The sequence below is a fragment of the Rhinatrema bivittatum genome, chromosome 1 (genome assembly GCF_901001135.1).
Source record: "Rhinatrema bivittatum chromosome 1, aRhiBiv1.1, whole genome shotgun sequence".
Taxonomy (NCBI): domain Eukaryota; kingdom Metazoa; phylum Chordata; class Amphibia; order Gymnophiona; family Rhinatrematidae; genus Rhinatrema; species Rhinatrema bivittatum.
Genome location: NC_042615.1, coordinates 318,775,264 through 318,802,344, shown reverse-complemented (window position 1 = coordinate 318,802,344; position 27,081 = coordinate 318,775,264). Strand labels below are relative to the sequence as shown.

The following is a 27,081-nucleotide window of genomic DNA, read 5'->3' as shown; positions in this document are numbered from 1 at the left end:
CTGGTTAAAAGATAGAAAATAGAGAGGACTAAATTATACATTTTTCCCAATGGAAAAAGGTGAATAAAGGAGTGCCCCAGGGATCTGTTCTGGGACCACTGCTTTTTATTATATTTAGAAGTGACCTTGAAATGGGAAAAACAAGTGAGGTGATCAAATTTGCAGACGACCCAAAATAATTCAAAGTTGTTAAATCATGAGAGGATTGTGAGAAATCGCAAGAGGACTTTGCAAAACTGGGAAACCAAGCATGTAAATAGCAAACAATGTAATATGTACAAGTGCATAGTGATGCCTTTAGGGAAGAGTAATCCAAATTATAGCTATATAATGCAAGGTTCCACATTAGGAGTCACCACTCAGGAAAAGGAACTAGGTATCGTCATTGAAAATATGTTGAAATATTCTGCTCAATGGATAGCAGCAGCCAAGAAAGCAAATAGAATGTTAGGGATTATTAGGAAAGGAATGGAGAATAAAACAGAGAATATCAGAATGCCTCTGTATCACTCCCTGGTGAGACCTCATCTTCAGTATTGTGTGCAGTTCTGGTCACCACATTTCAAGAAAGATATAGCAGAATTAGAAAAGGTATAGAGAAGGGCGACCAAAATGATAAAGTGGATGGAACAATTCCCCAATGAAGAAAGACTAAAGAGGTTAGGACTCTTCAGCTTGGAGAAGAGACAGCTGAGGGGAGATATGATAGAGGTCTGTAAAATAAGTGGAATGAAATGAGTAAACGTTAACCAGTTACTGTGCCATAAAGTACAAAGGCCAGAGACGTACAATAAAGTTACTAGATAATACATTTAAAACTAATAAAAGAAAATATTTTTTACTCAACGCATAATTAAGCTCTGGAATTTGTGCCAGAGGATGTGGTGAAAGCTGTTAATGTAGCTGCATTTAAAAAAGGTTTGGACAAGTTCCTGGAGGAAATGGTAGAATTGCAGAAATCTACTGCTTATTCCTGGAATAAACAACTTGGAATCTAACTACCCCTTGGGATCCTGCCATGTACTTGTGACCTGGCTTGGCCATTGTTGGAAACAGGATACTGAGCTTGATTGACCTTTGGTCTGACCCAGTATTGCAAGTCTTATGTTCTTATGTTCTAGGGCTGCTTTGCAGTTGGCTCTTACAGGAAGAAGCATATCCTGTCTCTTCCAGACTCTCACCTGAGACCTATTGCTTTTCTTCATGCTTCCAAATTCAGTAAAAATATTTTGCACTGTTATGCTGCTGTTTGCTATCAAATAAATTTGGAGTCTTTTACTTCCATATCTCCATTAGTGTATTTGTGCAGTAATGAATGAAAGTGTGTTGAATGATGACAGCTGGCTCTTTTTAAAACTAATTAAATCTTAGTTTACTTCAACGGATTATCCTCCAGAAAGTATGCATTTTATAACTTGCAAATTACTTAAAAGTTTGTCATCAATTATTACATTTATTTTCATTTTATATTACTGCAATATGATATTTGCTCCCAGGTATTATGGGGCAGACAGGTAAGGCATAGGACGGAAATGAGCAACAGTCCCTTGCTTGTTCTGTGTGTGCTTTGCTGCTGTCATTGGTAACAGTGAATTGACTTCCTGGAGCGATCGGTAAGAGGATACTATTGAGATAGGCAGTGACCTCTGACAGAGTTGCTGAGGCCTACCTCAAATCTGGTAACTGTGTCAAAGCATGTATTTGATCCTAGCATGGATTATCTTGTTGCAAATTGAGCAGTTTTAGATGTCTCTGAAGTAAGAATTGAGGCATGGGTTTCTTGAAATTCAGACTACATATTAGAACTGTAGTTGTAGAGTTTTGAGATTTTTTTATTTTAAACATGATTCTCTTTGAACTCTAACCATAGGTTATGGGGGACATTCAAACCCTGCAGAGGTCTAAAAGATGAATACATTATTTGGCTTTGTTTCTAAAAGGCATCCTTTTAGATATTTGTCGCAGACTCCCCAGTATATACTATCACAGAGTCACAGAACCCCTACCTGCCTTGACATAACCCACTTACACAAAACAGTTGAATCTGGTCCTCCTCATCCCCCATGACACCAATCCTGACTCCATCCCTACCCAACTGACAAAAACATGTGGTCTTCCATGTCCTCACCCTAGCCAGCTTTCACTTTTCCCCTTTAACATAATGGTGGAGGCAAACATTGGATATTGTTATAACACAGATGCATGATTCACTGAGCCCGATGAATAGGATATGGCCATACCAGGCCATAATATATCTACGAAGAACAGGGCTGACAGAAAAAGGGGAGAGGATTAGCTCTTTATGGAAAAAATATCAAAACAGAAATTTAAGGAATATGGGGTAAGAGAAGGCACTGTGAGCTGTATTGGAAAGGGGTGATGGCACTTTGATCTGCACCAGCGTGGTTTACGTATCTCTAACTTAAGTGGAGAAAATCAACAGAGATCTGGTTGCAGATTTCCACAAAGCGGAATGAAGGGAGAATAGGTGTTGGTGGGAGATTTTAACCTGCTGCATGTGAATTTGAGTGTCCCGTTGTTGTACTTGGTTAGAAGTAGAGGGATCCTGGTCTCCCTTCAAAGGGCTCTCCTCAGAGAAATGCTGATGGACCCCATGAGGAAAAGGATGATGTTGGACCTGGTACTTACAAATGGAGACAGTTTAAGAACATCAGAAATTGCCATGCTGGGTCAGACCAAGGGTCCATCAAGCCCAGCATCCTGTTTCCAACAGAGGCCAAAACCAGGCCACAAGAACCTGGCAATTACCCAAACACTAAGAAGATCCCATGCTACTGATGCAATTAATAGCAGTGGCTATGCCCTAACAGGCCAATACAGTAAGGATGCGGAAGAAAGAGTGCGGTAGTGCCGGGCGCACCCTCGTTTGCCGCACGCACAGTCCGGATCACATACCGCTCAATACAGTATTTAAATGGCATGCAAATGCAAGCCGCGTCCATGAAGCGCAATCCATTTTACTGTATAGAGCTCTAATGTCTGGGTAGATACCCAACTAAGGTTCTAGTGATCATCAGACAGTATGGTTTGATACAACAGTCAAAATGGATAGGAGTTACACAAAACTCAAAATCCTGGATATCGATAATACCAAATTTAGTACAGTTGGCGTTACATTGGCTACCTTTCAGTCCTTAGGTACAGAGGCAGATTGAAATGATAAATTAGATTACTAGTAGCAGGTCTGCACTGTTGTATTTGAGTTTCTTTGGAACCTTGGGGTGAATATCATCCGGTCTCAGTGATTTGTTACTATTTGGTTTGTCAATTTGCTCTAACTCTTCTTCAAGATTCACATTGATTTGTTTCAGTTCTTCTGAAACATCACCTACAAACAATGTTTCTGGCATGAGCATATCCCCTGATGTCCTCCACATGAAAGACCAAAGCAAAGAATTTATTTAGTTATGACTTTATATTTTCTGACTGTACCTTTATCCACAGGTCATCTAATCGCCCAACTGATTTCCTCACAGATTTCCCGTTTTTCATGTAAAAGCTTTTATGAATAGTTTTTGTGTCCTTGGCATTAATCTCGCAATTCTTTCTTGGCCTATTTTATTAGTGTTTTATATCTAACTTGCCAGTGCTTATGCACCTTCCTGTTTTCCTCCGTTCTTGGTTTTAGTTTTTTAAAGGATACCTTTTTGGCTTTAATAGCTTTTTTTTTTTTTTCTTCATAGCATCATTTAGCCATTGTGGGAGATGCATGTTCTTTTTTTGACCCTTTTTTTAATTTGTAGGATGAATTGTATCTGAGATTCCACTCTAGAACAGGAGTGGGCAAATGTTTTTGTGCTGGGGCCACATTACAAGTTATCAAGCACAATGAGAGCCAGGGAGTGGGGCACGGGGTGGCAGGGCATGGAACGGTAGAGCGGGCGTGGTGGGTCCTTGACGCAGCAATCAAATCTCTACCACTTGCTGCAGGCACCTCTACCAAAATCAGAAAAACCTTCAACCCAGCAGGTACAGCTAGCAGACCTCACCTCAGTAGGGATGTGAATCGTTTTTTGACGATTTAAAAAAATCGTCAAAAATCGTTAAGAGTCACTATACAATAGAAATTCCCCCGATTTATCGTGAAAAATCATAAATCGGGGGAGGGCGGGGAAAACCGGCACACCAAAACAACCCCTAAACCCACCCCGATACTATAAAACGAATCCCTTACCTTCCCCCACCCTCCCGAACCCCCCCAAAACTTTTTACGAGTACCTGGTGGTCCAGTGGGGGCGCGGGGACCGATCTCCCGCTCTCGGGCCATCGGCGCCATTTTGGCTGCCACTCAAAAATGGCGCCAATGGCCCGATAAAAAAAAAACCCACCCGACCCTTTAAAAACGATCCCTTAGCTTCCCCCACCCTCCCGAGCCCCCCAAAACATTTTAAAATTACCTGGTGGTCTAGTGGTGGTCCCGGGAGCGATCTCCCGTTCTCGGGCCATCGGCTGCCACTCATAAAGATGGCGCCGATGGCCCTTTGCCCTTACCATGTGACAGGGTATCCGTGCCATTGGCCGGCCCCTGTCACATGATAGGAGCACTGGCTGTCCGCCGCCATCTTTAAAGATGGCGCCGGCCATCCAGTGCTCTGAGAAGAGAGGGTACAAAGGTGCATGAGTGTGTGTGTGTGTGTGTGTGTGAATGAATGTGTGTATATGAGAGAGAAAGGGCCATTGGCCAGCCCCTGTCACATGGTAGGAGCACTGGCTGGCCGCCGCCATCCAGTGCTCCTACCATGTGACAGGGGCCGGCCAATGGCACGGATACCCTGTCACATGGTAAGGGCAAAGGGCCATCGGCGCCATCTTTATGAGTGGCAGCCGACGGCCCGAGAACGGGAGATTGCTCCCGGGACCACCACTAGACCACCAGGTAATTTTAAAATGTTTTGGGGGGCTCGGGAGGGTGGGGGAAGCTAAGGGATTGTTTTTAAAGGGTCGGGTGGGTTTTTCTTTTATCGGGCCATCGGCACCATTTTTGAGTGGCAGCCAAAATGGCGCCGATGGCCCGAGAGCGGGAGATCGGTCCCCACGCCCCCACTGGACCACCAGGTAATCATAAAAAGTTCTGGGGGGGTTCGGGAGGGTGGGGAAGGTAAGGGGTCAATTTTAAAGGGTCGGGCCTTACTAAAAAATAACGATGTGAATCGGAACCTATTCCGATTCACATCACCACCGATCCAGCATCACTGTACCTGTAGTTGGAATCATTTTTTTCCTACATGAATTACTTTGTATTTAATCACTCCATGAAACATAGGAAATGGGATGAGATATGGTGAGGGGGAATGGTAGGCTGGAAGAGGGTGAGAGTGGGAGATGAGATGGAAGAAGGAAGACTGAGAAGAGCAATTGGGCTGAGAGAGAAATGGGAAGGCAAGAGATGGAGGGATAAGAATTATAAGAAGTGATGGAGGTTAGACCAGTGATTGAGAGGGAGAGATGGAAAGAAGGAAGACATTAACAGATGGTCATGGAGGGAAGAGAGAGAAAGGTGAGGAAGACCAAGATGAAGAGAAATGATTTGAAAATGAAAAGGTTCCAAAGGTGTGGGGACACTCTAGTTGCATACTAGATATTCCTAGATCCCTGCCCTTAGGGTTAGATATCTAGAGGGACAAATTCCTTTCAGCATCTCCACCTGAGGTTGTCTGTGATGGTTTAGTCTCTGCCTATGTGGAAGGGCTAGGAGCAGGTTAGGTGTGGTCATTTTGAGTTGGCTTCTAAGGAAGGAGGAGCCGGGTTCAAGAGGAGGAGGAGGATTTTTGGGGAGTCCTATGTAGTGCATCCCTTGGGTGCGTAGGGTCTGCCTCTGTTTTGAGAGAAGGACTTCAGTCTTTGGTTGGGCAATTGTGTGAGTTTCATTGGGATGAAATCTTGGTTCTGTGTGGTAAAGGACAAGCCCTATATCCAACGGACAGGGATGAGAAGACCTGCCTGCCACTTCCCCTGCAGTGGAGATGCAGCAGTGACTCGTCATCCACAGAGAGTTTTGGACTGAGAGATTTGCACGTTTTGGTTGTGAGGAAGTTTTGCTACCCCCTCCTCATTGAATATTGTGGGCTATATTATCCTGGGTTTTTTTCTCAAGTATTAATCTTTCCTCTCGAAAAGTCCCGAGAAGAAAAGCAGGAATATCTGAAGAGCCTCCACAGCATCTTTGCCCCAGAGACCGAGAAGAAAGATTCAGGTGGGATCTTTCTATGTTTAAGGAGATGTCACACAGAGTAGGACTTTCCCCAGAAGCTGGGACTCTCATGCCCACAGGACAGGAGTGGTGAGCTAAATCCCAGGGGAACCTGAGCTCAGAAACGCCTACACAGAAGGAACTGGACATCCAGCTGTAAAATCACCCTTTACTTCATTAGTGGACATTGATTGAACCTTTTGAAAAAATCTGTTCATTTTTTTCTGAACACCCTGTGTCCAGCCTGTTTGTCCTTGCAACCCAGCATCAAAGCATCCCAACGAGCGTGCACACACACACACACACAGACAAACAGACAGACACACAGACAGACAGACACACAGACAGACAGACACACAGACAGACACACACAGACAGACACACACAGACAGACACACACACAGACAGACACAGACAGACAGACAGACACAGACAGACAGACAGACAGACACACACAGACAGACAGACAGACACACACACACACACACACACACACACACAATGCACACCTTTGGGACAAGAGAGAGGGGGAAACAGAGTTGTTAAAGACAGCTCCAGACAGAAATATTTATTTCTGCCTACCCTTGGGAACAATTAACTCCATGGAAAAAGGATTACCCAAGGGCAAAGAAAAGGCAGGGAGTGATGGAGAAAGGACAATGGAACTAAAGGAAAATCAGGGGAAGGAATCAGAAGAAGACAACAGTACAATGAGAAAAAGTCTAAAGTTGTTTTGTATTAAGCAAAAAAAAAACCCAAACCAAAAAAAAAAACCCCATCCTCCTTCCTTTCACCTCTCTGAAGGATTACCATTGCAAAGGCTGTCAGAGCGGCCATACTAAAGAAGATAAAAATAGCTAGCAGCACACAAAAAGAGATCTGAGAATTAGGCCTCCAGATGAAAATGTTAATCCAGTTGTATAGGCGAGAAATACTTTGAGCTCTGGTGTCTAGTGTTATTGCTGGTGTGGGAAGATGAGCTTCAGTGGCTTCCCAGCTGCAAAGTGTTTGCCCGCTCTTAATGTACGCAATTTGTGGCTGATTTTCAGAGGGAGGCCGGTTTTCCTCCCCTGCGCTGAGCCTGCTGCCAGGAATGCCTCTTTTTAGCTTGGCTAAAAGCGCGAGCACACTGTGGAAGCGCAAGCATAGACCCATAAAAAGACAGTCCTGCCAGCTAGGTTTCGAGTAGGGAGGCCAATGCAGCCTCCGTCCCCCGGTTCTTTTTCAAACAGGCTTCCTGCGAGAGAAGACTGGAACCTCTGGTCTTTATGCTTTTACAGCCTCAGGCTCAGAAAATGTTATACTCTGTGTTCCTTTTTGTAATAGTTTTAACAATCTATACCTTAGTATCTCTGCTACTTAGATTGATTTACTAATGAATGATTTTATTTATAGTCCACATTTTGGCCCTTCAAAGCGGATTACATTCCGGTACTGCAGATAATCCCCTATCCCCAGAGGGTTTACAATCTAAGGTTCTCATTTATTAAACATTTTTCCCATAGACACAGAATGGGAACAAAGCCTTACTAAAACAGGCCCTAAGTTTGAATCTGAAGCAATGGAGGGTAAAGTGACTTTACTTGAAGTCACAAAGAGCAGCAGTGGGATTTGCACCCTGGATTTGAATGATTGCATTTCAAGGAGAATTTGTCTAAAACGGAGCTGAGAAATGCATATTCAGTACTGCAGAAACCATGCTACCAAGCAAGTGGCACAGCATAATATGCTCATTGCCATATGAAGCATTTGTGCAATTGATGCACCTGTTATGTTTTGCAGATCACTCATTGGCAAAGCCTGTTTTAATGCAGAACAGAGAAGAGACAGTATTGTACTCCGGCTTGAGTGACTAAGTACTAGAGTTACAAAAGGTAAGATTGACAGTTGGTATTTCATGAAATCAATTCTTCTGGAATTTGTTCCTGAAAGCAGTACTCTCTACTATGTTCCTGTAAACTAATATTTTCCATATAATATCTTGTAGTGTACAAAATAAATTGTGGTATGCTGTGATGCGATAACTTTGTGCGACAAAAGTTCCTGTTGAGTGAAAATAAAGGTTATCAACCCTAGTTTATAACACTGAAGGACATATTCAAAATTGCCTTCCTTTAGAAGACTAATATAATCAGTGATTTGCCATATCTAATGGTGGCTCATTATATTTAATATTAGGAATGCAGCAATGTCCATCAGGTTGGTTAAGATCCGGGTTTGGGTCTTCAAAATTTTACAGTGTATCTGATCTGAGTTAGCTTTGACACATCAGTCTTGGGTTGTTTTCCAGAAATCTTGATTTATAGGAGCTTCATTGAATTCCTGTTTGGTTTACTGTGCAAGTATCTGAAAAGTATATACTTTACTGTCAAAAGACTGATTGCATCACAACTTCTTATCCCTGGAAAGAAAAAAGCCACAATATTTGGTAAAAACTACAACAAAAAATGGTACAAGGGTTTGAAATGAAATACTGAGTTGACTAATCTCATTAAGCAACATTCTGACTTGATGTGTTAGGGGGTTTATTTCTTTTTATATTGTATTAGATTGGCCTGTCTTGGCAAAAGGATAAACATCCATTGAGAAAAGAGAGAGAAGACTGACAATTCTAGCTGCCAAATGAAAGACTTAGAGGTTATTTATGATTAGAAATCTTGATTTCATTAAATAGATCGAGGAGAAACACCTTAGTATCTAAGGGGGGTGTATACTAATGAGTTATGCTTTATTTTGTTCTAGGGTAAGGGGTTCAGGATTTTCATTACTACTTTTGGGTTTTTGGGTTTTTTTTTTGGTTTATTTAATTTCATTTTGTTTTCTGTTTCTGTGAGCAAAATTTGCAAACCGTGCAAGTAAAATACAAATAGGGGCAGATTTTCAAAGACATGCGCTAAACCCCCGAAAAGCTGCCCCTTCCACCCCCTGCTCACGCCTAGCCTATGTTGCATAGGCTTGGCGGCGCGTGCAAGCCCTGGGATGCGCGTAAGTCCCGGGGCTTTCCTTTCCTGGGGGAGGGGCATGTCAGGGGGCGTGGCGTCATCGGGGGGGGGTGTGGCCGTGGCCTCCGGACCAGCCCCCGGATCGGAACATGGCACGCTGGCAGCTGGCCCGCGCGCGTAAGTTACGCCTGCCCAAGGCCGACCCCGGATTTTAAAAGATACGCGCGGCCACGTGCGTATCTATTAAAATCCGGCATACTCTTGTTTGCGCCGGGTGCGTAACGAAAAGTATGCGCTCGCGTACTGTTTTAAAATCTGCCCCATAGTGCACACAATATGTATTTTGTGCACTAGTTTCATTTTATTTGCACAATATGCAAATTGTGCTCACAGAAACGGAAAACTAAACAAAGTGAATTTCATCTTTTTTTTTTTTCCCATTTTTTGAAGCACAAAACAAAACAGCCTGTTTTGTGACTTTTTCATGTTTAAAAACCAAAGCGCACATACCTAATATTTTCATTTCAGAAAAGGATCCACCTTCCTTCATTTACCCTATTGGAAAATACAGAGCCTCAGCTTCACCCAGTACCATACAGCATGTCTTATGAATAAACTTCATAAGCAACATCTGTATCCCAAGCATGGATGCTTAGCACTAGTGACTTACACACAATGAGACCTTCAGATTTTAAATATCGCTATCCCAGGCTCTCTGTGATTCATTCCCACATTGACACCACTTAGCTTTTTATTGCAGTTTATACACATTAGATTAGATATTCAATGAATATCTGGCTAAGAAAGTTATCGTGATTAAAGAAAAAGTGGCGCGGGGGAGGGTGTGTGTGATAGTGGGCAAATGGCCGCATCATAGTGGCATAGTTTTACCCGCTGCAGTGTGGTTGCGCTGCACACTATCGCTCCCCATGGTGCCACGGGAAAAGATGTATTTATTTCCTGCGGTGCTGCCGGGAGATAACTCCACCCAAACCCCACCCACAGTCCTTCCCTTCCCCTAATTAGAAAAATACTGCCACAATACCGGCACATCACAGAATAAAGACTGACCCTGTTACTTAGCTGTGATATTCAGCAGTGCAGTCACGTTGCTGAATATACCTAGAAAAGTTTGAGTTAGCTGGATAAGTTTATCTGGCTAACTTCAGACCTGCTCAGTAGCAAGTCTAATTTATCCAGCTAGCTTATTGGTAAGTCTATAGTGCACGCTAAACAGTCTATATCGTGTGATCTAGCCCTGTTGCATGATATTTGTGATAATTAACATACATTTGGCCAGATTCCCTCCCCTAGTCCAATGAGCTGCTTTGCATGGGATTTGCATGCATGAATTTTGCAAATCCTTGAAAAGCAGCTCTATCATAGGTAATCTGATATAAATAAAATAATGCAGCTGACTAGAAATTTGTCGACCATGTTATTTTATTGGGAAATTGCTAATCAAACACAGGAGCATCGAGAACTTAACATGGGTCCTGATGCTTATGCATTAGATTTAAAAGGCCTGCCTCAAAAAAAAAAAAAAAAGTGTGTGAATCAAATCTGATTCCCACCCTGGAGCCATCACTTGAGGTGGCCCTAACAATCAAAGTATAAAAATAGAAGCAAATGTTCACTCGTTGACAGCCGCTTCCTCCAGCCCAATCAGCATGTCTCGCATAGCAGCCATAGGGTATCCCCCATCCTCCCTTTCAATATACAAAAGTGCCAGACAGGATCCCTCAGTACCCCATCCTCTCCCAACCCCTGAATTAAAAAATAAAATCTTTGGTATATAGTGGCCACTATGTGATAATTGTTGACTGGGTTGGGAGGCGGGAGAGGCCTATAGTCATGCGAATAATATTTATTTCTAATTTTGTACTATGTTTGTTGGGGCCACCTTGAGTGGTGGCCCTGGGGAGAGGAGGGGATCAGGTTTGAATTTTTATTTTTTTTTACTTTTTGCCACTTTTTTTTTTGGAAGGTGGACCCTTTAAGGCAATGGTGTCCCTGTGCGTTAAAGGCCCATGCCGTATTGTTTTGCCTTGCAAATTTTTACTGCAAGACAAAACAATGCAGTAATATAGCTGCCATATTTTTGGGGGAGAGGCCCACTATTGTGGGTACATTCCCCCCCCCCCCAATGTTAGTTGAGCCCCTCCCACAAAAAATCTTTATGGTTTAGTAAATCCAGTTCTGAGTCTGATACGGCTGAATATTGCCACTTATCCAGCTAAGTTAGATGGATAAGTAGACACCCCCTGAAATGCCCCGTCCCACCCACCACGTAGACAGATAATTGGTGATGAATATCGACCTCCCTGTGATTTACACCTACCATGATATCTTTCCATTGTGTATGATAAAGATTGCATTCCTTCAGATAGGGGTATTGCTGTGAAATTTCCTTACATTGGAGATTTTAATATTTATATTGATATAACTAGAACCCCAGGGGAATTTACTATCATTTTGGAGATGGGTTTCTCCCAAGCAGTAAAGGGACCCATGTATCTTACTAGCCATATATTAGATTTGGCCTTCTGTAAGAGGAATCTGGCATAAAGGGTAATTTGGAGAGTACTGTAGTTACACTAGTTCCCTGGTCTGAACATTTTCCTATTACATTTTCATTAGTGGTTTGGAGGACCAGTGAGAAAAATAATCTAGGGTCCATAATTTACATAATAAGAAAAAAATCCTAAATACCTCCTCTTTTTTGATGCTCTTATCTCGTTTTTTTCCAATCCAATAATGGGCGGCACTGAAGAATGTTAGCTTGTGGAATCAGGAAATTAGGAAGATTTTAGATAGGTTTGCCCCTTTTCAATGTAGAAAAATTAGCTCAATCAGTGCCACCCACTGGTTTTCTGAGATACTTTGTGACGTGAAAAAAGTCTGAATGCAGACTAGAGCGCAGGTGCTGTAAATCTCACTCAGAAATCAACAAGTTGGCTTTTCAGAGTTCATTTGTTAAATTATAAGAAAGCCATCATGGATCCCAAGGGAGATTCTCACCATCGTTTACTATTATTTGTGAGAGAGAGCCTATTAAGGAGCTTATTCATAATCATCAATAAGTTTCAGACGGTTTGGCTTCTAATGTCTCTATTCTTAAATGTAATTGATTTTTAAAAAATTGTATTTATCCATTTTCAACTGCAAACCTCAATTTTGAGAGGAAAAATTAGAGTTCCAATTAGGAAAAACAAAGCACAATATATCTTGCCCAAGTAATCAAAAACACAGAATTAAAATGCCAGATTTAAGTCCACAAATTTTGTGGAGATCAAATCCACACTCCACAAGGAAAAAGTGCAATAATGTAAGAAAGCCTTCAGGAGTGATCGGTATATTTCTAAAGAGGCCAATGAAAAAAACCCAAAGGAATCCATTCAAAGCCAATTCAATTGCTGCAATGGTTTATCACTTAAGAAGATGATTAAATAAAACATAAGAAACATTATCATATTTACCTAAACATTTACATGGACATTTCTGAAAGAATGGCAAACCCAATTTGAATCATCCTGGCCTCATTAACAGAAATTGCCTTCCCTTCTTTTGGGTAACCTTGCCCTTACCAGGAAAAATGTGAACTTTCCTCTGAAGAAACAATTCTTCGCGATGTTTGAAAAATAGCAAGAGAAGCCAGTCTCTGTTAGGATCCAAATCAGCCTCACAATTAAAGAGGATTTTGCTATGGTCGTATCTGAAGTCTCCAAAATTGCTTTCAAATCCACACTCTCCTCCCATACCTGAGGCAATCCATCTTGGAGAACTCTGGCCATTTGCTTTTTAAAAGGAGGCAGATAATATAGCCTGGCAATTGGAGGAATTGATTGATCAGGGGCTTTCAATATTTCAAGAAGAAATTTGAATCAGTAGCAGGTACCATTGGAACTAAAGGAAAATGTATAAATCTAAGGTTGCATCTTGTAGCCATATTTCCCAAGTTCTTTTGGTCTGACGGTAAGTATTATCCTTCACACAAGCCACTGTTCTTAACTTGCTTTGCCACCGGTTCCATTCTTTTAAAATGTTCAAAGTGAGACACTTTACTTTCCAAGGCCAGGTTTTTCTCTGCTACTGCGGCATGCTGAGCCAACAGGACTTTGCCAAGCCCTTCCATAGCCTTCCAAATAGTTTCCAACACAAACGCACGCGGCCTTTCCAGATGAAAAACCAAGTGAGTCCTCGCCAGAGTTCAACTGGCTACCTGTTTGCTTTCTTGCTACCCTGCCCATTGTAGCAAGATGTTACAGCATTTCTCCTTCCATAGTCCCAGGGTTTCTGGCATTGTCGTTGCCATCAGCTGTGGTCTGTTCTCCTGCTGAAATCCTCTGTGCAGTCAACCTCAAGCCAACAACAACAACAACATCATTTGTCTGCGACGAAAAGAGCTGATTCTGGGGAAGACGATTCACAGCAGGATCTCGGGGGGGGGGGGGGTGGTGTGATGTCTGGGCTGAGCCAAATGTTCAGGTCAGGGAGATGTGATAGCACAGTCTCCCCTCCCACACTCTCCATTGACCAGAGTCCAGACTGTGAGGATTCCTGGGCCAAAAATACAGTATAAGCCATCAAGTCAGCGGAAATGGGGGCTGCCAACACTGCAGGGTAGATTCCCTGTCTTCCTTTCTTTTTCCTAACTATAATTAGTACAATTGGTAAAAGCAAAAAGAGGTTGCAAGTAATTTGAATTCAGGGACGAGGGTGCTGTGTGATGACTGTGAATATTTTTTATGGAGGCATTTTGATCTCAAATCAGTTTTTAACCTTTTTTTTTTTTTTTCATTGATAGTCCTATTGATTTGGCAGATTTTTGAAGAGATATCTTTAAAATAGTGATGGGGGAAGAAGATGTCTTATACTTTGCTTGGATGAGTTTTGAGCCAGTCAGATTTATTTATTTAGCATTCGTTTATATACCGAGGTATAGCAGACATTCCCTTCACTCCGGTTTACATTATAGCAAACCAGTTACATTTAAATTAGATTGATTAGTTCATCAGAACTGAATGTGTTGTTTAATGGTCACACGCCTGACTACCTGTATTCTGGACCTATGCCCAAATTGGTTAATGAAGTAATCTAGAGAATGACTTTTAGACCCATCTGTTCCAGTTGATAAATGTATTACTATCAGAAGGGCTGTTTACCAGCTCCTCTTAGAAAAGCTGTAAAACTGTATGTCCACTTTTGAAAATACTGTTGCTGGACTCAGAAGTTTTTAAACTATCACCCCCCCCCCCCCATCAAACATTCCTTTCTTAGTTAAAACAATCGGGAAAGTGGTGGCAGTCTAGTAGTACAGTTTTCTGAGAGCAATGGCCATGATCCATGTCGGTAAGAGTTTAGGATGATTTTTCAGCGCGGCGACTGCACACCTAGCTAATTTGGATGAGATTAGATGGGAGTTGGATGCTGGCAATGTTAGGAATAAATTCTTTTGGACATGGTCAACCATGACATTCTACTGTGTCGACTAAACTAAGGGTTGAGAGGAATGGTCCTTCAGTGGTTCATATCTTAACAGGGAAAGTCCAATCAATTTAGATGGAATATTTTTCTTTTTCCAGTCTTTAATGTATGCGGTGCCCCAGGGACCTGTCTTGCCTCCTTAGCTATTAAATATATATGTGGCTGCATCATCCCTGAGAAGGCTGGGAGTAAGTTATCAAAAATAGACTGATGATTTACAATGGTACTTTTCTGTGGATAAGACACTAGTACCTTAAATTATTGTTAGGCCAAAACCTAACTCCTCATAAACTGAAACCCAATGGATAGGAAAACCGAAAACCTGCCTACAAATATTCTTCTAATCCTATCATTGAGATTATGGACACTGTACATAGACTTGGAGTGATTTTTGTTCCTAAACTTTCAATTGACATGCAGATTACTTATGGCCTTTTTCATCAATAGCATTTGAGACAACTCTTGCTTTTTTTTTTTAGCTAACTACTGCTATTCAGGACTTTATTATTTCAGGAACTGAATATTGTAACTTTTTATGTAGGTTTGTTGCAGAGGAGTTTACACAAGCTCCAACACGTGCAAAATACAGCAGTGAGATTATTATGTGGTATTAAGTTACGTTCTCACATCACTCCAGTGTTAAAAATTATTCACGGTAACCTGTTCTCGCCCATGTAAAATATAAGATTCTTACACTGATTTCAAATCTTTGCATGGCATTGGTCCAAGTTATTTAAATAAAAGGCTAATTCCTGCTGTACCCTTTTGTCACCTGCATTTGACATGAGAAGCTCTACGCATGGTTCCTTCTCTTTCTGAGGTTTTGTGTCGCTTACTCAAGAACATTTTCTTGTCAGGCTCCTAGTGCTGTGGAATACTATACCTAGGGAACTCTGTTTTATAGATAACTATGTGTGTTTTAGAAATTGATAAAATCCTTGACTTTTAAATTCATCCGTTTTGTTATTTTATGGATGGGAACTGACACACTAGAACTGTAGTTGTTCATTTCTATAATATACAGACAGTTTTAATTGTTACTCATTTTAGATAAGTTTTATGATAGCTTATTTGTATTTTGTTTGTTTCATACTCCTTTGGTATGGGATTGTTTTATTTTACAGCGAGAATTAATGTGAGGCAAACAATCTACTGGTCAATATCTCTTAACAGTAGATTGCTTGCCACACATTAATTCTCACTGTATGTTCTCTACATGTGTGTGCTGTTTACTCCGCCCACATGGTTTTATTTTACACACTATTTTTTATTAAACCTGGAAGTGTACCAAATAGTCAGAGAATTATTTAAGCCAAAGGTTTTATGTACTGTTATTTCAATTTGATGAACAGTTTTGTTTTTTTTCTGTTTTATTTAATTTTTAGGCAAGTTGATTTTATTCCTGTTATATATTTTGTAATTTTAGTATTCTGGTCTTAGCTGGCAGGCATTTTTGGTTAGAGGGTCTGTAGAAGATTTACCTGATTTAAGGTTTACAATTGTAGTGTAAACTTTATCTGGTGCCAACCTATTAAAAATGAAATAGAGCAGCTTTAAACAAGAACAAGGGGGAAAGCAGACAGTTGCTCAACAGCGCATGATTTGGAGGGAGGTATCTTCAAAGCATACTTATTTATTTATTTATTTATAGATTCTTATATACCGCGGTACATATAGTTATACATCACCTCGGTTTACAGTGAAACAGTAAATTAGCAACAGGCTTTACATATTAAATTAAATTATTTTTTATTCATATTATTAAATTATTATTATTAAATTATTATTATTAAATTATTATTAAATTGTTAAATATTATTAAATTATTTTTTATTCATTTTATATTAAATTAGCAACAGGCTAATGAAACAGGAGAGTTAGGGAACCCCAAGAGAGAAGTTCCAATAAAAGCAAAAGTAGTCCATGTTCCTACAAGTAAAGAATCACTTGAACTAAAATATTCCAAATTACCCTGTCAACTGAAAACAAGTTGTTAATACAAACAGAAAATTACTTTGAAATGACTATATGCCAATGCCAGAAGTCTAAGAAGTAAGAAGGGAGAGTTAGACTATATAGCATTGAAAGAAGAGGTAGATATAATGGGCTCTGCAGAGACCTGGTAGAAGGAGGATAACCAATGGGACAGTGCTATACCGGGGTACAAATTATATTGCAGTGATAGGATGGATCTACTTGGTGAGGGAGTGGCACTTTATATTTGGGATGGCATAGAGTTCAACAAGATTAAGATCTTACAGGAGACTAAATGCACAGAGTCTTTAATGGGTAGAAATCCCATGTGTGTTGGGGAAGAATATAGCGATGAGTATACTACCATCCATCTGGGCAAAATGATCAGACGGGTGATGAAATGCTAAGAGAAATTAGGGAAGCTAACCAATTTGGCAGCACAGTAATAATGGGAGATTTCAATTACCCACACATCCAGCGTGCAAGGAAATAGTAGAGCAAGTCCACCTTCAAGGTTATAATAAAGTTTTATTTATATAACTGAAATTCTTCAATGTTAATAGTGGCAACTCCATACGTCTTCAACAACAAATATTAAAGTCCCCCGACACGGTCCGTGTTTCGCGGTGGCTGCATCGGGAGGGACCCACAATCAGTATCATCTAGAACATAAAGATAATAAAGCTGATGGACTTTACAAATATGGCTATACAGTTTCAATAAGTTTTTCAAACATACCTTATACGTGCATCATGGAGCGCATCGGCTCACACGATTAAAGGACCATTTAAAGAGGTAATTTGGCGCCAAAAGACAGCAGCTATCGCGATGGGTGCGTTTGTATAAGCCCCGCCCTCTCTGTACACGGTTCAACCAAACAAATGCCATTCTACATCCCTGTTTAGTCCCTTAGGATGGACGGAGGAAAGCATAAAAATCCACTTCTGTTCCCGTCTACCTAAAATTTCTGAATAATTACCTCCCCTAAATGGGGGGACAACCACCTCTAAGACTGAAAACTGCAATTCAGCAATAGTGTGTTGGTATTGAACCCAGTGTGTAACCAAAGGTTCATCCATCCTAAGGAGACGAATGTTTGAACAATGTTCTATAATACGGGTCTTGATCATCCTAGAGGTCTTCCCTACATATAACATGGAGCACGGACATTGTATGACATACACCACGCCCTTGGTAGTGCAGTCTGATGTATTGCGAAGTTTAAAGTGAGCCCCAGTGTCGGGATGAATAAAGGAGTCAGATTGGCTGGTGTGTTTACACATTGTACAGTGCCCACAAGGGCCATGGTGGCCTCCCCTGGTATCCCTCAATTGTTTATTAAAGCTAGCATGCACTAGCTGATCCCGGAGGTTGCTAGCTCTCCGGAATGTGAAGCGTAATGATCCCTGGAAAAGAGAGGCTAGAGATAAATTCTCCCAGTGTCTTCTTATCATTGTTGCTATAGCCTTACTCGATGTTGAGAACGGTAAAATACAGTTGAAACATGGACTGTCATCCGCTGAAGGAAGAAGCAACCAGTCTCGGTTGGCATATAATGCCCTTTTGAAAGCCTTTTTATGTTCTAGATGATACTGATTGTGGGTCCCTCCCGATGCAGCCACCGCGAAACACGGACCGTGTCGGGGGACTTTAATATTTGTTGTTGAAGACGTATGGAGTTGCCACTATTAACATTGAAGAATTTCAGTTATATAAATAAAACTTTATTATAACCTTGAAGGTGGACTTGCTCTACTATTTCCTTGCATGCTGGATGTGTGGATATTTATTGATGTGCAAGGCATTTGCTTCGTGCTCTTGCTTGGTAGATTTCAATTACCCCAATATTGACTTGGTAAATGTAACATCAGGACATGGTAAAGAGGTAAAATTGCAGGATGGAATAAATGACTGCTTCATGGAGCAATTGGTTCAGGAACTGAGAAGAGGGAACCATTTTAGATGTAATTCTTAGTGGAATGCAGGATTTGGTGTGAGAAGTGACGGTGGTGAGGCTGTTTTGCAATAATGATCACAACATTATCAAATGGAAGTGGGACAATAAGTAAATCTACAGCTCTAGCACTAAACTTTCAGAAGGGAGACTTTGGTAGAATGAGGAAAATAGAAAAAATGAAAGGTGCAGTGCAAAGGTTATGCATGGACATTTTTTAAAAACACCACTTTAGAAGTGCAGTCCAGATGCATTCTTCACATTAAAAATGGTGAAAGGAAGGCCAAACTACTTCCTGCATGGTTAAAAGGCGAGGTGGAAGAGGATCTATCTGAAAAAAATAAGAAAAAGCATAAACATTGGTAAGTTAAATGTAAAACATTAATAAAACAGGCTAAGAGGGAATTTGAAAAGAAGCTGGCCGTAAAGGCAAAAACTCATAATAACACCTTTTTAAAGTATATATTGGAAGCAGGAAGCCTTTGAGGGAGCTGGTGGATGATCAAATGATTAATGGGGGACTTAGGGAAAATAAGGCTATTGCAGAAAGACTAAACAAATTCTTTGCTTCGGTATGTAATACTGAGGATGTTGGGGAGATACCTGTTCCAGAAATGGTTTTCAAGGTTGATGCTTCAGATAAATTGAACCAAATCATGATGACCCTGGAAAATGTAGTAGGCCAGATTGACAAACTGAAGAGTAGTAAATCACCTGAACCAGATGGTGTACACCCCAGGGTTCTGAAATTTAATTTTTTTGAATTTTTTCAGATCTATTACTAGTAATTTGTAACCTATCATTAAAATTGCCCATTGTACCTGAACACTGGAGAGTAGCCAATGTAACCTCAATATTTAAAAAGTTCTCCAGGAAACTATAGACCAGAGCACCCCTGGAGCCAGACTTCAGTGCTGGGAAAAATCATAGAAGCTATTCTAAAGAACAAAATCACAGAATATATAGATAGACATTGGTCTAATAGATTTACCCAAGGAAAGTCTTGCCTCACAAATCTACATTTTTTTGGAGGGGGTTAATAAACATCTGAGTAAAGGCGAGCCAGTAGATTGTGAATTTTGGATTTTCAGAAGATGTTTGACAAAGACCCCCATGAGAGACTCCTAAGAAAATTAAAAAGTCATGGGATAAGAGGCAGTGTCCTTTTGCGGATTGCAAACTGGCTAAAAGATTGGAAATGGAGAGTAGGATTAAATGGTCAGTTTTCTAAGTGGAGAGAAATAAGCAGTAGAGTGCCTTAGGGATCTGTACTTGGATTGGTGCTTTTTAATATATTTATAAATTATCTGGAAAGGGGAATGACGAGTAAAGTGATCAGATTTGCAGATGACACAAAATTAATTAGATTTGGAAAATCACAAGCAGATTGTGATAAATTGCAGGAGGCCTTTGCAAGACCGGAAGACTGGGCACCCAAATGGTAGATGAAATTAATGTGGACAAGTTCAAAGTGATGCACATAGGGGTACATTTTAAAAAAAATTGCGAGCACGTACTTTTGTTCGCACATCAGGCGCAAACAAAAGTACGCTGGATTTCAATAGATACGCGCGTAGCCGAGTGTATCTTTTAAAATTCGGGGTCGGCGCACGCAAGAGGGTGCATATTTGTGCACCTTGTGCGTGCCAAGCCCTGCGCGCACTGCCCATTCCCTCCACCTCCCCCCACCTTCCCCTCCCTTCCCTTACCTAACCTACCCTCCCACCTGTATCGCAAAAGTTACGCCTGCTCGTGGCCCGCTGGCGCGCCATCACTCAACCCGGGGGCTGATCCGAAGGCCTTGGCCACACCCCCCAGAACGCCCCCGGGCCGGCGCCACCCCCCCGACACGCCCCCCTAGAAAAGCCCCGGGACTTACGCGCGGCCCAGGGCTTGCGTGCACCGTTGAGCCTATGCAAAATAGGCTCGGCGTGTGCAGGGGTTTTTTTTAAGGGTTACGCGCGTAACTTATGCGTGTAACCCTTTTAAAAATCCGCCCCATAGAGAAAAGTAATCCACGTAATTAAAAGATATTAGGAATTTCCACCCAGAAGAAAAATCTAGGCATCATAGTGGACAATACACTGAAATCATCAGCTCAGTGTGCTGCTGCACTCGAAAAGCAAATAGAATATTAGGAAATATTAAAAGAGGGATGGTGAATAAAATAAAGAATGTCATAATATCTCTGTATCACTCTATGTTGAGACCACATCTTGAGTACTGTGTGCAAGTTTGGTCACTGCATCTCAAAAAAGATATAGATGCACTGGAAAAGGTTCAGAGAAGGTTGATCAAAATGTTAAAGGGGATAGAATGGCTCCCCTAAGAGGCAAGGCTGAAGAGCTTAGGACTGTTTAGTTTGGAGAAGAGACAGCTGAGGGAAGATAGAGGTCTATAAAATCATGAGAGGACTAGAACAGGTAAATTTGAATCAGTTATTTACTCTTTCAGATAATAAAATGACTCCACTCTGTATTTAATTGTGAACTATTTTGCATATAGAAGACTATTAAATTAGTTTTTGAAAGATTGCACTTATAAATCGTTTGCCTTGTTACTATTCAACTCTGCTTGTTATCCATTCTACAGTTGTCCTGAGTTCATCACCCTGTTTCATGTAACTTTATGCTTTTATGCTCCTATATCGTTGGTTACCCCTTGTTTGATGTAAACCGGTACGATAAGATATTTTATCTTGAGTATCGGTATATTAAAAGATATTAAATAAATAAATAAAATGTTTCTTTATGTAAAGCCTTGTACCAAATGCATGCCTAGACAGTTGGATGTGCATTATTCGAGCAGAATGTGTAATCTTACTTGAAATTTACAAATATGAAGGCTTTACCTATTCAAAATAACTCATAGTAAAGGGGGTTTAGGTTCTGATTTACAAAAGTTTTATTTTCTCCATCCTGGGTCTAGTAAGTCCGGCATTCAGTGACATAGGGAGGAGGAATGGCCTAGTGGTTAGAGCAGTGGGCTACAAACCAGGAGACCAGCGGTTTGAGTCCCGTTGTCGCTCCTTGTGACCTTGGGCAAGTCACTTTACCCTCCATTGCCTCAGGTACAAAACTTAGATTGTAAGCCCTCTGGGGATAGGGAAATACCTACAGTACCTGAATGATGTGATATCTCAGCTCGAATGTCGGTATATTAAAAAAAAAATAATAATAAAAAAAATTAATAAATAACATAGGGGCAGATTTTCAAAGGGATACGTGTATACCCCCCGAAAACCTGCCCCAAGTTCTCCCTGCAGCGTGCGCAAGCCCTGGGACGCATGTAAATCATGGGGCTTGTTGGGGGGGGGGGGGGGGGGGTGTTGCGGTGGTGGCGCGTCATTCGGGGGCTGGGCCGTAGGTTCCGAAACAGCCCCTGGGCCAGGGTTTTAGATAGGGCTGGGGGGGGGGTTAGTTAGGGGGGGTGGAAGGAAAGTTCCCTCTGAGGCCACTCAGATTTCGGAGTGGCCTCGTAGGGAACACACATGGGTGTAGTTTTATAAAATATTTGTCAGAATTATACAATATGAAACCTTCAGTGTTGCAACTCTCTTCTCCCAATACCTAATCCAAATGCTGGCATAAAACTAGACTATTGGATGACTCGTGCTAGCATCAACAGAAAGGTTAGAGGGTTAAAATTTTTCAATTAAAGTATGATATAAAATTTCCTTCCTGTATTTTGTTTTCTAATTAGTTTTACTATGATAGAACACTTTTTCTAAACCTATCAGATAACAAACAGGTAAGGTCAATTAATGTGAAATGTTTTACCTCTACTTTTGAAGCTTGAGGAATGGTTTTGAGTCTGACGGCTAAGATTTAATGCTAAAAAATATAGAGTTATGTATTTGGGCTGCAAAAAGCCAAGGGAGCAGTATAGTATAGAGCAGTGGTTCTCAACTGGTGTGTCACCAAGCACACACAGGTGTCTCGCGGTCCCCTGCTGACCCAGCTGCTCCCCCTACCCAAGCGAAATAGGTCTTCCGCCCAGGCTTAAAATGCCGATAGCCCGGGAGGAACATGGCAGGACAGCTGGAGTCAGCGGCACCGGCATGCTCTCTTCTTCCCACCCCTCCCTTGATACCCAGAAGAGGAAGTGGTGAGCAGCGGGTGCATGTGCGGGAAGAAGAGACCATGCCAGTGCGGGCAGCGTTAGCCCGAAGAAGAGAAGAGAGGTGCAGCCTGAGGCATGAGCAGCACGGCTCGGAGAAAAACGAAGAACAATGTCAACCCCTGCTGCCAATGGGACTCCTTCTCCGCGAGGGCTGAAATTAAAGGAGGTTGCTGCTGGGGGAAGGAGCAGGGGGAGGGGAGGTCAGCTTAGGAGATGGACATCCCTTTTGTTGTGGATTTTCTGTTGCTTTGAATGGAAGATCAGTTCCCTGGAACTGACAATAATGGGTTGGTGTTTTTACCAGTGTAAACCTCCCTCCCCCACCAGGGATGCCTATCCTGCATGGGTGGGGCCATAAACTTATTTATAGTCCCTTCGAGGCTGGGGCCCAGGTTAGCAGTAAACAAGCTGTGGGTCCTTTGCTGGATGGGGGAAGTTATCTTTCAAGCCCCAAGTTCTAAGGGTGTCTCTGGTAGGTCTGTGTAATCCTGGGAGAGGAGTATCCCCTTTGAAAGCTCACACCGCTGGACCCATTGTGCAAGAATTACGCTAAACTCCATGGTGGTGTCCAAAATTAAAGCTTACTTGCAGATAAGCAGTGGTATATGGACACAATTGATTCTCGGGCCGTCGGCTGCCAATAAAAAAAAATGGCGCGGGCCATCCATTGCTCCTATCATGTGACAGGGACCAGCCAATGGCACCGATAGCCCCTGACACATGGTAAGGGCAAAGGGCTATCGGCGCCATTTTGATTAGTGCCAGCCAATGGCCCGAGAAGGGGAGATCGCTCCCGGGACCCCTGCTGGACCACCAGGGACTTTTGGCAAGTTTGGGGGGGATCGGGAGGGTAGAAGATTGTAATTAATTAAATCTGAAGGGTTGGGGTGGGTTTGGGTTTTTTCTATATGCCCTTTCTCCTCCCCCCCCCACTTGAAAACGATAAGAAAACCACACAAAATTTCGTGGGGTTTTCCTATCATTTTCTGGGACATCGAATGCACATCTCTATACTGCACTGGAGCACAAAATTGGATAAGAATGCAGAGCATACAATCAATAAACTATGATTAACTCTGACGTGTTCATTTCCATCATTGCAGCCAACTTACAATCATATATCCATAGCCATGTCTCACCAGTCCAGTATGGATCCCAAATCTGCTTATAAGTATCCATTCTATTCTGCAGCATATAGATTAATTTCGCTAACACAGCTCTCTCAGTAAGTTTGGACTCCCAACAGCTTCTAGAGAGAATACTTTCCAGTGATGTGCAATCATTAGATGAGCTGCGTGTAGCAAATGTCCAACCAATTTCCTATGCCCTCTCATTTCCCACTTGTTACCCTGTTTTCCCAACAAATACAAAGAGACATCAACTGTCAACAATTGCTTGCAGATTGCAGAAAAACAATCATTGATTTTAAATCAAAATTTTTGTATTTCGATGTAGTCCCGCCACATATGAAGATATGATCTCTCTCTCCCACACCCTCTCCAGCATAGTGGACTAATGTTACTGAAGCGAGCATAAAATACAGGTATGCAATACAGATGATGTAATAGTTAATAGAGCACCTCATGCCCTTAATTACAAGTAGAAATATTCCTAGCAGTTTTCCAGATAGCTTTCTAATTCCTGGCCTCTAACTGAATGTACAAATCAGTATTCCATTGTCTAAGAATCTGATTTGCCGTGGTAACCTCCCCAAGCTCCGACCGGATAGAAATATAAAAGACTGAGATGAGATGCCTGGGCTTTACTTTATAACAAAGTACACCCTCCACCCCTTCACAATTATCTACTGCATCATAATTCAACGAGTGTTTTGAGATATCTTTTCTTAAGTGAAAATAAAGGCCCCTAGTGAAGCTTGGTATCTAAAATTCCCTCAATAAATCTGTAAAGGACTTGAGGTTATCCCCATATATTAATTATCCCAAAAACCTAAGGTCTCTCCTTTCCCATTGTTCTACATCTGGGGACAAAGTGTGCTTAGAAAGGTCTGTATTCTGGGACAAAGGAGATGCGTAAGACAATTGTACATCCAGTATCCTACTCTTTGATTTAATAGACCTCCAAACTCGGAGGATATAAGCTATGATCGGATGTTCTCGTACACATTGTCTGTAAGTACTGGATGTGGTCGGATATGCAAAAGAGCACCCAAGCTGCATCCTCGCACCTCACCTATTTCCATAGAAAGCCAAGCCTCTGGAGGATCAGTTCCCAACCAAACCCGCAAACAAGCTAATCTGCAAGACCAATAATAGCATGAGAAACTGGGTAATTTATGGCCCCCCCGCTCCTGTAAGGGAACCATAGCGTCGTATTTAAGTCGTGGAGACTTGCCTTGTCATATAAAATTGGAAATCTCACCCTGTGTAGCCTGTAAAACTCACAGAGGCACATCACACGGTAAAAGCATGAAGGGATAGAACAAATGCAGGATCACACCCATCTTAACCATGTTTACTCTCCCAAATAGAGAGATCGGCAAAGAGGCCTACTTCCTCAAATCCGCCTTAATGGCCTAAAATATAGGGCTGTTATTAGTATTAGAGTAATTGATCATATCACCTGCCGCCTGGTGAAAGTGTTCTAAAAGGTCCAACAGCGTTGGCAGGGATTTAGACAAATTTGTGAGAAATAGTAGTGTCATCCGCATATAAGGATATTTTATGATTGTCATTATAAAAAGTAAACCCTTCAGTAGTGGTAGATTGTCTGCCTGTGCTAAGGATTTTATAGCCAAATCAAATAGCAAAGGGGACATAGGGCACTCCTGCCTCGTCCCCCTCTCTATTGAAAAGGAAGTGGATAGTATAGTATCCCATTGGAAACAATCCTAGTCCAGTAGGGCATGTTTGAAAGTTCTAGATTCTTTGAGATCAAAGTTCCGTGCCGGGCTCCATCTGATGATGTCACCCATGTGTAAGGCTAACATCCTGCTGTCCTCTGAGAACACCTGTTACAGGTAAGAAACTCTGCTTAACATACATTGCCTGCCACCTGTTTAGTTTATGTAAGGAGGGGTCAAACTTTGGTCCTCAAGGCCAAAAACCTGTCAGGTTTTCTGAATACTGTTAATGAATATGCATGATATAGATTTGTATACAAAAGAGGCAAGGTGCACCCAAATCTATTTCATGCATTTTCGTTAGGGATATCCTGAAAGTTCGATCAGCCAAAGTTTGATACCCCTGCTTTAGCGCATACTGCAAATAGTATGCACTTATCACACACCCTAAATTTTGACAGCTGTATTAACTTTCCAAACTCCCCGTTTAAGTGCATGGGCTTTGTAATCTTTTTCACACAACTTAATGCAGAAACATATTTACCTGAGTATTTAGCAGCAATGTCTGTTTTAAGTTCCTTGTTCATGTTTCTCAGGGATATCCTTGATTTGTTGGGAGCTAACTTTCATTTAAATGTCTGCTGTGCATCTAGACCTTGTGTGGGAAATATTTCCACTCCCTACTTTTAGATAAGGGCCTCAGTGTCATGGTGCCCTCGATCTTTGATTCTTTGTTCCTCCTTGTCCGTTAGGTTTTTGCTTCATTTTTAGATTTATTTTAGCCATCCCCAGCTGTGTTGCTTATTGCATTATACGGAACTGTCTGCAATAAAAACCATGAAGTGAGAACTGGAACCTGATACACAGTGTGTTTTTGCTTCTCCGCTGACCATAGGCAGAGAAGTGAGTTGCTGCCAGCATGGTTATTAGTGGTTTTGTTTTAAGAAAAAGCAGACACTAATCCATTCTTCGCTTACGCTCTTCAGGAGTTATTCCCATCTGTGTGCGGTTCCGTCTTTGGTTAATGGAAGCCTCTCCCTGCAGTCTGCATTACATTGCCAGTTAGACCTCACGTCATCCGCAGCACTGCTCTGCAGAATTACCATTTGCACTTCGAGCTGCAGAGAGTTCTCACAGTAAGCTGGTACATTTTCTGCCAACCCCCTCCCCCCCTTCCCCCACCTGGTTTGGCATTAGTAAGGGCAATTAAAATAATAGCTGAAAAAGAATAGTGTGAAGTGTTTCAATAGCATAATATAAACTGTAAAGGTATGGGTACAGAATGGAAACCCTAATCTTCTAAATGGCACTTTACCATTCATCTTTATTTAAGCAGGACTAAACTCTATTCAGGACACTGCATAGTCAAATCAACAAGGGATGTATGGAGCAGAGACAGATAGAGGTTTTTGTAAATCAGATTTGCAGTTTCTGCAGGCCACATTGCAAAAGCAGTGTAGGAATTTGGTGGAGGCTCTCTGAATGACGACATTATTCCTGCTATCTTTATGGAACTATCTGCTCCTGACTTTAAAGAAGCCACCGCCTCAGATGTTTCTTTGTTGGCTTCTGCTGGTACCTAACTCCT

The 27,081-nt window shown here is 41.6% G+C and overlaps 1 protein-coding gene across 9 annotated transcripts in view; it reads left to right on the top strand.

Moving 5' to 3' along the window:
* The window catches only part of BMPR1B (bone morphogenetic protein receptor type 1B), an 825,728-nt gene that overhangs the window by 273,517 nt on the left and 525,130 nt on the right, over nucleotides 1-27,081 (top strand). For all 9 annotated transcript variants that reach the window (XM_029597567.1, XM_029597542.1, XM_029597519.1 and 6 more), the window contains one exon: nucleotides 7,994-8,085. The gene's annotated coding sequence lies outside the window, so the exon portion shown is untranslated. The remainder of the gene's footprint in view (nucleotides 1-7,993; nucleotides 8,086-27,081) is intronic.